The sequence below is a fragment of the Cucumis melo genome, chromosome 2 (assembly GCF_025177605.1).
Source record: "Cucumis melo cultivar AY chromosome 2, USDA_Cmelo_AY_1.0, whole genome shotgun sequence".
NCBI classification, from domain to species: Eukaryota; Viridiplantae; Streptophyta; class Magnoliopsida; order Cucurbitales; family Cucurbitaceae; genus Cucumis; species Cucumis melo.
This window is the reverse complement of record NC_066858.1, coordinates 21033084-21041890: the sequence shown is the minus strand read 5'-3', so window position 1 is coordinate 21041890 and position 8807 is coordinate 21033084. Positions and strand designations below refer to the sequence as shown.

The window sequence follows — 8807 nt, the reverse complement described above, 5'->3', positions numbered from 1 at the left end:
ACTACGTCGTTCTTCTTCGCGATTTCTTTTATTTGCCGACTTCTCTTCTCCTCGTCTTCTTCAGCCTCTTGTCCATCGTTCTTTCTTCGTTTTCTTCTTCTCTACTGCGTCGTTCTTCTTCGCGATTTCTTCTATTTGCCGACTTCTCTTCTCCTCATCTTCTTTAGCCTCTTGTCCACCGTCCAAAAGAATCATGTATGTATTTTCCCTAATATCATACAACAAGTTAGTATATTATTTATTAAACTTAGGGCTACGGTTTGTTATTACTCATCTCTTTTATTTGTTCTTAATATCTATGATTCGGTTCTGTTTTCCTGGCCCAACATGATTTGGTTCTGTTTGGTTCTGTTTTTTTTTTTTAAATTTGTATCAGTTGTATGATATACTTATATTATATGTATTAATTGACTGATATACTTACTACGTGTTTTTTATTTTCCCTAAATTTTTGCAGTTCATTGTAGTTATGGTTAAGCTTGCAATAATTGTTTTTCATAGTGGTCAATGGGATGAGCAACAATTCTATGTGGATTACAAAACAAATTGTGTTTTGGTTGATGAAGTGATATCATCATTTGATTCTTTTGTGAACTTGATATGTACTAAAATTCAAGTTGAGTCGTGTATTGAACTTTCGGTTTTGTTGCCTATAGGTAGTAATAGTGTTCAACATGTTCTAAAGATTGTTGAAAATAAAGATGTGAGTTGGTTCTTGACATTGGTTAAGGATCAATGTACCCAATATCCTTTAGTTGCTCATTCTGTAAATACAGTTTTGGATGTTTCAGTTGGTTCTTATTGTTCTTCTTCCATAGTTGAGGTTGATTTGGGAGATGAATTAGTAATTTTTAGAGATGTTGATATTACTAATAGTAAGGATGGGTTGACTTTTAAGGAGAAGGATTTGTTTTGTAGTAAAGAAATTTTGCTGAAGTCATTTCGCTTTATAGTTGTCAAGAGTAATTTTGAATTTAAGACATTGAGATCTAATTCAAGATCAATTGAGTTGAGATGTAATGAAGATGGTTGTCTTTGGTTTGTTAGAGCATTGCGTTATAAAAGAAGTGAATTATGGATGATTCGAAAATACGTTAGTGATCATAGTTGCTCAATGATTGTTCATTCTTCTCATAAGCAAGCATCTTTAGAATTTGTTAGTCATTGTATGATTGATTATTTGAGATATAGTTATTCTCGTTCAACACCAAAAGATATCATCCATCATATGCGTATGAATTATGGAGTTTCTGTTAGTTATTATAATAAGGCTTGGAGAGCAAAAGAATATGTTATGAAGTTGTTGAAAGGAGATGCCGATGATTCTTATGCTTTGATTCCAAAGTTCTTCTCAAAGCTAAAAGAAATAAATCCAGGTTTGTTTTTCTACCAATTGTTATATTGTTCAATTTATTTCGTTTTATACTATTGCTATTTTTCATTCATTATTTTACTTGTATAGTTGGTATACTAACTAGTTGTTGTATACCAGTTTAGTGTTTAGTGTTTTATATTAGTTTACTGATATACCTATTATGAAGTATACTTGTTGTATGATGTATGCAATACTGATTATATGTTTTACTATTTAGTGTTTTATATCAGTTTACTGATATACCTATTATGAAGTATACTTATTGTATGATGTACACAATACTGATTATATGTTTTTCTATTTAGTGTTTTATATCAGTTTACTGATATACCTATTATGAAGTATACTCATTGCATGATGTATGCAATACTAATTATATGTTTTACTATCTAGTGCATTTATTAAATTGATTATTCTATTTTGTTCCCTTTTTGTAGGTTCATTTACTGCATACGAAATAGATCCAAATGGCCATTTCAAATATTGTTTTATGGCTATTGCATCATCAATTGAAGGTTGGAGATATTGTAGACCAAATATAGCCGTTGATGGGACATTTTTAAAGTGTAAGTATGGTGGAACATTGTTAACTGCAGCAACTATGGATGGTAATAGTAAAATTTTCCCTCTTGCATTTAGTATAGTAGATTCGGAGAATGATGCTTCTTGGAAATGGTTTTTTGAAGAATTAAAACTTTCTTTTGAAGATCGAGAGGGATTGGTTATTATTTCTGATAAACATATAAATATTCCAAAGGGTGTTTTAGATGTGTTTCCAACGGTACAATACTGCGTTTGTGTAGAACATCTTTTAAAAAGTGTGAAGTTGTCATTTAAAGACTCTTTAATTGAAAAGCTTTTTCGTCAATGTGCATACTCGTATACAATAGATGATTTCGAGTTATATATGAGATGGATGGAGTTGATATACCCATCTATTAGAGGATATCTTATGAAAGTTGGTTTTGAGAGATGGTCACGCGCATACTCTAGAAAAAGAAGATATCAAATAATGACAACGAATATTTGTGAAAGCTTGAGTTCTAAGTTGAAGATTGATAGAGACTTACCGGTTGCATCCTTGCTTGAGGCCATTAGAGAGTTTCTTCAATGGTGGTTTATGAGAGAAGAAAAGCAGTCTCATGTTTAAAGAGTGTTTTGAGTTCTTGGGCTGAAGGACTAATAAGAAAGCTAGTTGATGAATCAAGAAGCTTCATTGTAAGTGTTATGTTTTAGATATTTGTTTATAATAGTCAATTATCGATATACTGTATTGAAGTGTAATGATTAGTTAATACACTGATGATATACCATAATTTTTTGTGTTCAGGTGAATCTTGTGAGTGAAGTTGAATTTCAAGTAGTTGATGGAGGCAAGAATTTTTTAGTAAAGTTGAATTGTAATAGCTGCAGTTGCCTTTTTTGGGATCTAGAAGAAATTCCATGTGCTCATGCTCTTATTGTCATTCGTAGTCTTTATTTGAATCCTTATGCATTCGTTTCACAGTATTACTATGCTACTGTATTGTCTGCAACTTATGGTGGTTTAGTTCGTCCGATTGGTAACCATACTGATTGGAGTGTTGTGGGAGTGAACGACAATATATTGCCTCCAGTATTTAGACGTCCAGCAGGAAGGCCTCGAAAAAGAAGGATTCCTTCTATTGGTGAAGTTTCAAAGAGCTCAAAATGTAGTCGTTGTAAGAGAGCCAGTCATAATATTAGAACTTGTAGATTTGAACCTATTTGAACAATTTAATTGTTTTGAAATTTAGCAATTATTTGAACAATATACTTATTTTGAAATTTAGCAATTATCAGTAATGTATTATTTGAACAATTTATTTTTGAATATTTTCTTCTCTACTTCATTTTTTTTTATTTTTTTTTATTTTTGTTCTTAATTGATACACTTGATATAAGGTATTTAAAGTCCAATATACCTGTGATATACCCAAGATAAAGTCTATCAACATCAGAGAAACATTCTTTTTCTAAGTGATATATGCAATATAAGATACTTCAAACGCAAAGATACCAAAACAAGATAAGGTACATCAAATACCAAAGATACCTATGTGATTTAAGATAAGGTATATCACATACGAAAAGTACTTATGTGATTGAAGATGAAGTATATTACATACGAAAAACACCTATGTGATTTGAGATAAAGTATATCACATGTGAAAACATATTCAAAAGTGTCCCAAAGAAAAGTTTATCAAGGTAGCAAATCAAAACTTGGTGGTTCAAATGAAACATTTGACTTTTTTCCCTTTTTGGGAGATTTATGCTTTTGGGCCATTCCAAATCAATAGCTTTTGGTGTGGGTTTCAATTTCCTTTTCGGCCGCTCATGTTGCACATGTTGCACTTTACACTTTTCATCATTAGCAGCAAGTTGTGAAGCTTTCCTTGTAAGTACTCTATTTTGAGTAGCCTAAAAATATACAATTTTATTTATTAGTATTTTACAAAAGAAAATTAAAATTTTAAAAATATTATAGTTTAAAAATGATTTTACCACTTGTTTGCCTTTATCGTTCTTTCCCTTTGTCCACCCTTCTTCATTTTGTTGGTGTTTTTCCTGTGTTATCACTCAAATCCAATGTATAATAATAAATCAACATGTATCAGCAAGTTTATGTACGTAGAATAATAAGGTGTATCAGTCAATAAGCTTAAGTTTAGAAAAGTTATAACCTCTCGAATTTTGAGGATGTCTTCAACTAATTTGAGGCTTGTTTCCATTAACTCATTTCCATCTAACTCTCTTTCCTTTGGCTGTTCTTCAGATTCTCCAATCTTTAAATGAAAAGTATGAAATATGTGAATAAGTCAGATTATATATCTAATATTATATATTTTATCAAAATGTATCAAGGTGTATACTAAATTACTTACGGTTGGGTGATGTGCTTCTTTTGAAACTTCATTCATTTGCTTTTCTTCATTGTCTTTTTCATTCTTTAATAAATAAGTAGAAAATTTTATTAAAACAAGCGTAACAATAAAATGATAGACCTTATTGTTCTATGAAAGTATATTATAAGTTACTTACATTTTTGTCTTCATTTTCTGGATTCATTGGTTGATCTTCTGCATTAACTTCTTGATTCTCTATTTCTTCCTCATTTTTTTTTGGCATCTTCTTGATTCTTTTATGATTTATGAAAATTTATAAGTAAATTGAATAATTAATATCCATAAGAAAAATAAAATTATTGCAGGTAAACTAAATGTATATTACATTGTTGATGAACTTATCAATATTCTTGATTGCTTGCTCCAGTTCTTCTACATTCTGTTCTTGTTCAATTTCTTCTTCATTAATCTGTAATATCAGTATATCAGTATCAACAAATGATGTATATCAGTATGATTTATATAAGTTGTATGTTATATTGGTACGTTGATATACCTTAAACAACAATAAATTTACCTCAATTCAAAAGAAAAATAATATATTTACCTCTGCATTATCCAAGTTATGAATATTCATTCTTTCCTCAAGACGTTGCAAACTTAAAGTTGGAGCATGATTTTCATGGTACGATCCTTGTGATTGTTTTTCTGTTGGCATTCTTTCATTGATTATGGTGATTATATTATTTAACAATTCCAATACTTCATTTTGTCCATTTTCTACAGTATTCTTCAAGCTTTCCAAGTCCTTCTTCACTTCTTGAATTTCTTTTCTCAACGATTTTTTTGTCTCATCATTTACAGTTTCTTCCTCATCACCTTTGTCATTCTCATCTTCCGTTTCTTCACTTCGTTCTTTCTCAACTTCATTTGGTGCGTCATTTAGGAAGAATTGAAAGTTTGGAGAGGTTAGTTCATCGCTAGTTAGAGTGAAAGGGATAACTGTAAACTGTATTTTTAAAATAAAAGTTACATCAGTTGATACACTTCATATGAAGTTAACTAGGTACATAAACAAAGTGATATACCTACAATGTAGTATATAATTGATTAGGTTGTAGAAGAAAAAGAACTTACATCATTTGACTTGAAGTAATTCCGTTGCAGATATGTCCAAACAAGTTGCTGTTCTAATTTCCAATTTATGATTCTTGGGCTTCGATGTCCAATTCTTGTGGTCATCCCATTTGGACTTTCAGAAAGCTTTGGGATGATTTCTAGTGCCCAACAAACTAAAATGTGTGGAAATCCTTGTAGTGAGAAATTGACGGTCAAGTCTTCTGCATCTTTTCTCATATATTCAACAGTTAAGTTGAAAGACAACCTAACCCATGGAAAGTTTACAAAGTTTCCTCATCATCTATCATTTTAAGGTGTTTCCAATCTACTACATTATGGAGTTGTTTGCAGTTGATGAAACAGTCTAAAATAAGAAGATTTGCTAATTTAACCATGAGTTGGTCACTAAGTTGTGCTATACTAAAGGCTGCAATAATTTTGTTTCTGTCTAATATATCAATATTACTAAAGCAGGCGGTTCTCAATTCACTATTGAATTCCTCCTTGATATTTGAAGTTGTGGATTGTGTGAATGGTTGACAATTCAGTCCGCTTATTAAATGAAATTCTCTCAATCCAAATTTTACTATATTGCCCTCTAGATTGAAAATCAAAGTGTTGTCAGTTGATTGCTTAGACAGTCTTCTAATCAAATGAACTAACAATTGTCTAGGACACTTTTTGATTTGAATATCAAGAAGGTGCCCAAATGGACCCTTCCTAAACATTTGCATTTGCTCTTTGGACAACTTTTTGACAATTGACTCTATTATTGTCAACTTTGAATAGTAATGAACTTTGTTTACAAGGTTCTCTTCAGCATTAACCTGTTTAATATACAAATCAATGTATTATCAACAATATATCAAGTGTATCAACATATCATAACAAGTGTATCAGCAATCAAAACAAGTGTATCAACATATCATAACAAGTGTATCAGCAATCATAACAAGTGTATCAACATATCATAACAAGTGTATCAACAATCATAACAAGTGTATCAACATAACATAACAAGTGTATCAGAACATCATAACAAGTGTATCAACAGTATATAAAGTATATCATGCTTAGTGGAGGAAGTGTATCAACAACATATATTGGTGTATCAACAATATATATTGATATCAGTAATTATCTCTTTCTTCAATGATCCTTTATTCTTTCTTTGTCCTTTTCTACTCTTTGAACTTTCTTCACCCTTCTCAAAATTTATTTTTCTTTTTTTCGTTTTAACTTTTCCAATCTTTTCCCTGTTTTGTTTGAATACCATAAAAATATATAAAATATTAGTTCCAAATTGTTTGTATTCAACAAAAATATAAAATACTAGAAAAAGAAATAAAAAATACCTTGCCATTTTTGACTGAAGTTCTCAAGTGTATCAACAAGATGTTTCAAGTGTATAAGTTAGAAAAAAAATAAAACAATGGTTTCTGTAAAGTGTAGAATATGAAATACCTTGCTATTTTTCGACTGAAGTTCTCAAGTGTATCAACAAGATGTTGTCCGAAGTTTGTTAAACGTGAAGGGGAGAAAGAAAATAACAAGTTCGTCCGAAGTCTGTTTGTTTTCTTCTTCGTCCGAAGTCTGTTTGTTTTCTTCTTCGTCCGAAGTCTGTTCGTTTTCTTCTTCGTCCGATTGAATTTTTTTTCCATCCGATTTGAAGCGAAACCCTAAATTTTGGGGATGAAAGGGAAATTCCACGGGAGGGAGCACGGGAAGGAAAGTTGCACGGGAAAGGAATTACATTGGGTAATTTTGTAATTTTACAAATTTTAAACGTGGGCTGGGCTTTAATTTGCTATGTTTGCAAACTTAAAAGATTGTGTGCTATATACCTAATTTATTAAATTAAATGTGCTATACCTGCAAGAGCCCCTAGTATTTACGCTCTTTTTTGATGAGGAGCCCAAGGAGCAATTGGTTGTGCCACTTGTTGTGTTTTACTTTCTTGCCTGTTAAAAAGAATAGTCGAGTCATGCTTGTGCATAAAGAAAATTTTAGCATAGCATGGTGCTTACATAACACACTTTAATGTTAAAGTAACAGTATAGCTTTTGTTAGCGAATAAGTAGGAGTTCATATTATGGATGCAAAATATACCTCATGTGCAAATACTAATTCTTCTATTATAAAGGAAATTGGATAGGGGTTTTGAAAACTCATCGTACATATCTTGTTATTTTGATGGTCAATTGATCTTGTTGTTTAATTGATACCCTCAACGACTTAAAGAACTTAGATTTTGTTAGTATCAAAGAGTTCCTAGCTCCAACTTCTTGCTCCAAACAAGGTTCTCTTTCGGAATCAACTCTTAGCTAGGTTGAAGCAACATTTTTTAATTGACCAAATTCAACTATTTTCTATACAAATTCAACTCATTCTTATGAAAGTCATTTTTTTGCGGTCTTACCTCCAAATCTCTAGTGCTCACCTATAACAACTTCAGTTTAACAAATGGCTGCTAGTTATGTACCTTTTTATATACTTTTTCTTACAATTTATTAAATGTTTATATTAAACTCATTTTAACCATCATACATTGATGATAATCGATAGTTTATAATTGATGTCATTCACAACTATTGGTTAATCATTGTTCGAAATGTGGTTGTTTTTTATTTTTCGTAATAGTTTGAGATGAAAATCAGTCTTGTTGATTTTTCACCTTCAAAACTTTTTTTTTTTTTTTTTTAGAAATTTACTCCCTTTCTTTGCTTAGTGTTCTCTTAGTTTCTTTTGTGATCTTTTACTTACACATTGAGGTTTTCTTATTAAAACTAAATGTCTTTGCAAGTAATAATAACAAATAATTGATTATTATCCTTTGTGTTATATTTATATATATTATAAAATGCTTGGCTTTCAACAAATTGTTCGCGTGGCCTAATGGATAAGGCGCTCGCCTCCGGAGCGGGAGATTGTGGGTTCGAGTCCCATCGCGAACGATTTTTCACTCTTTTTTCTTTTTTAATATTAAAAATCAGTTTTGAAAATTTTCATGAGGTGTCATTGTTACCGTAAAACATTTTATGATCTCACTCCTTACTCTTCTAAATTTGTTATAATTTTTCCCAAAACTTCATTTGACATTAATTTAGTCCGATTTTATTTAGGCAACGATGTTTGTTATAATTACTGTTTTCATGCCAATTTGTTCACAAAGATTTCTAGAGAAATTTCGATCCATGGAGTTGAACTTGTGTTGATGTTTTATTTATGTTGATTTGATGCGATGTAGTTTGATCTCTAGAATTTCATCCTCTGATTCTTTTTGTTGGATGCTTACGCTTGGTTTGAGGAATTGGATCACGTGATGTTCTAGAAGTTGGAGTCTTAGGAGTTGGAGTCTTGAAACAAAGCTTGTATTATCTTAAAAGGGACTTCAATCTTCGAGGGTGGTGGTTGGCTTCAGGAGGTAGAGAGCCTTCTGGCTCTTG

General features: G+C 31.0%; 1 long non-coding RNA gene and 1 other non-coding gene across 2 annotated transcripts; one reads left to right on the top strand and one right to left on the bottom strand.

Annotated features, from left to right (window-relative positions):
* Nucleotides 1-4263: 4263 nt before the first annotated feature.
* Nucleotides 4264-5081, bottom strand: LOC107992306 (uncharacterized). Its single transcript, XR_007818717.1, has 4 exons — nucleotides 4850-5081; nucleotides 4628-4711; nucleotides 4439-4535; nucleotides 4264-4344 (listed from the first exon to the last, which is right to left on the bottom strand). It is a non-coding gene; the product is annotated as an uncharacterized LOC107992306 (long non-coding RNA).
* A 3161-nt stretch (nucleotides 5082-8242) lies between these two features.
* On the top strand, nucleotides 8243-8315 carry TRNAR-CCG (transfer RNA arginine (anticodon CCG)). The gene has a single exon. It is a non-coding gene; the product is annotated as a tRNA-Arg (tRNA).
* The last annotated feature ends 492 nt before the right edge of the window (nucleotides 8316-8807 follow it).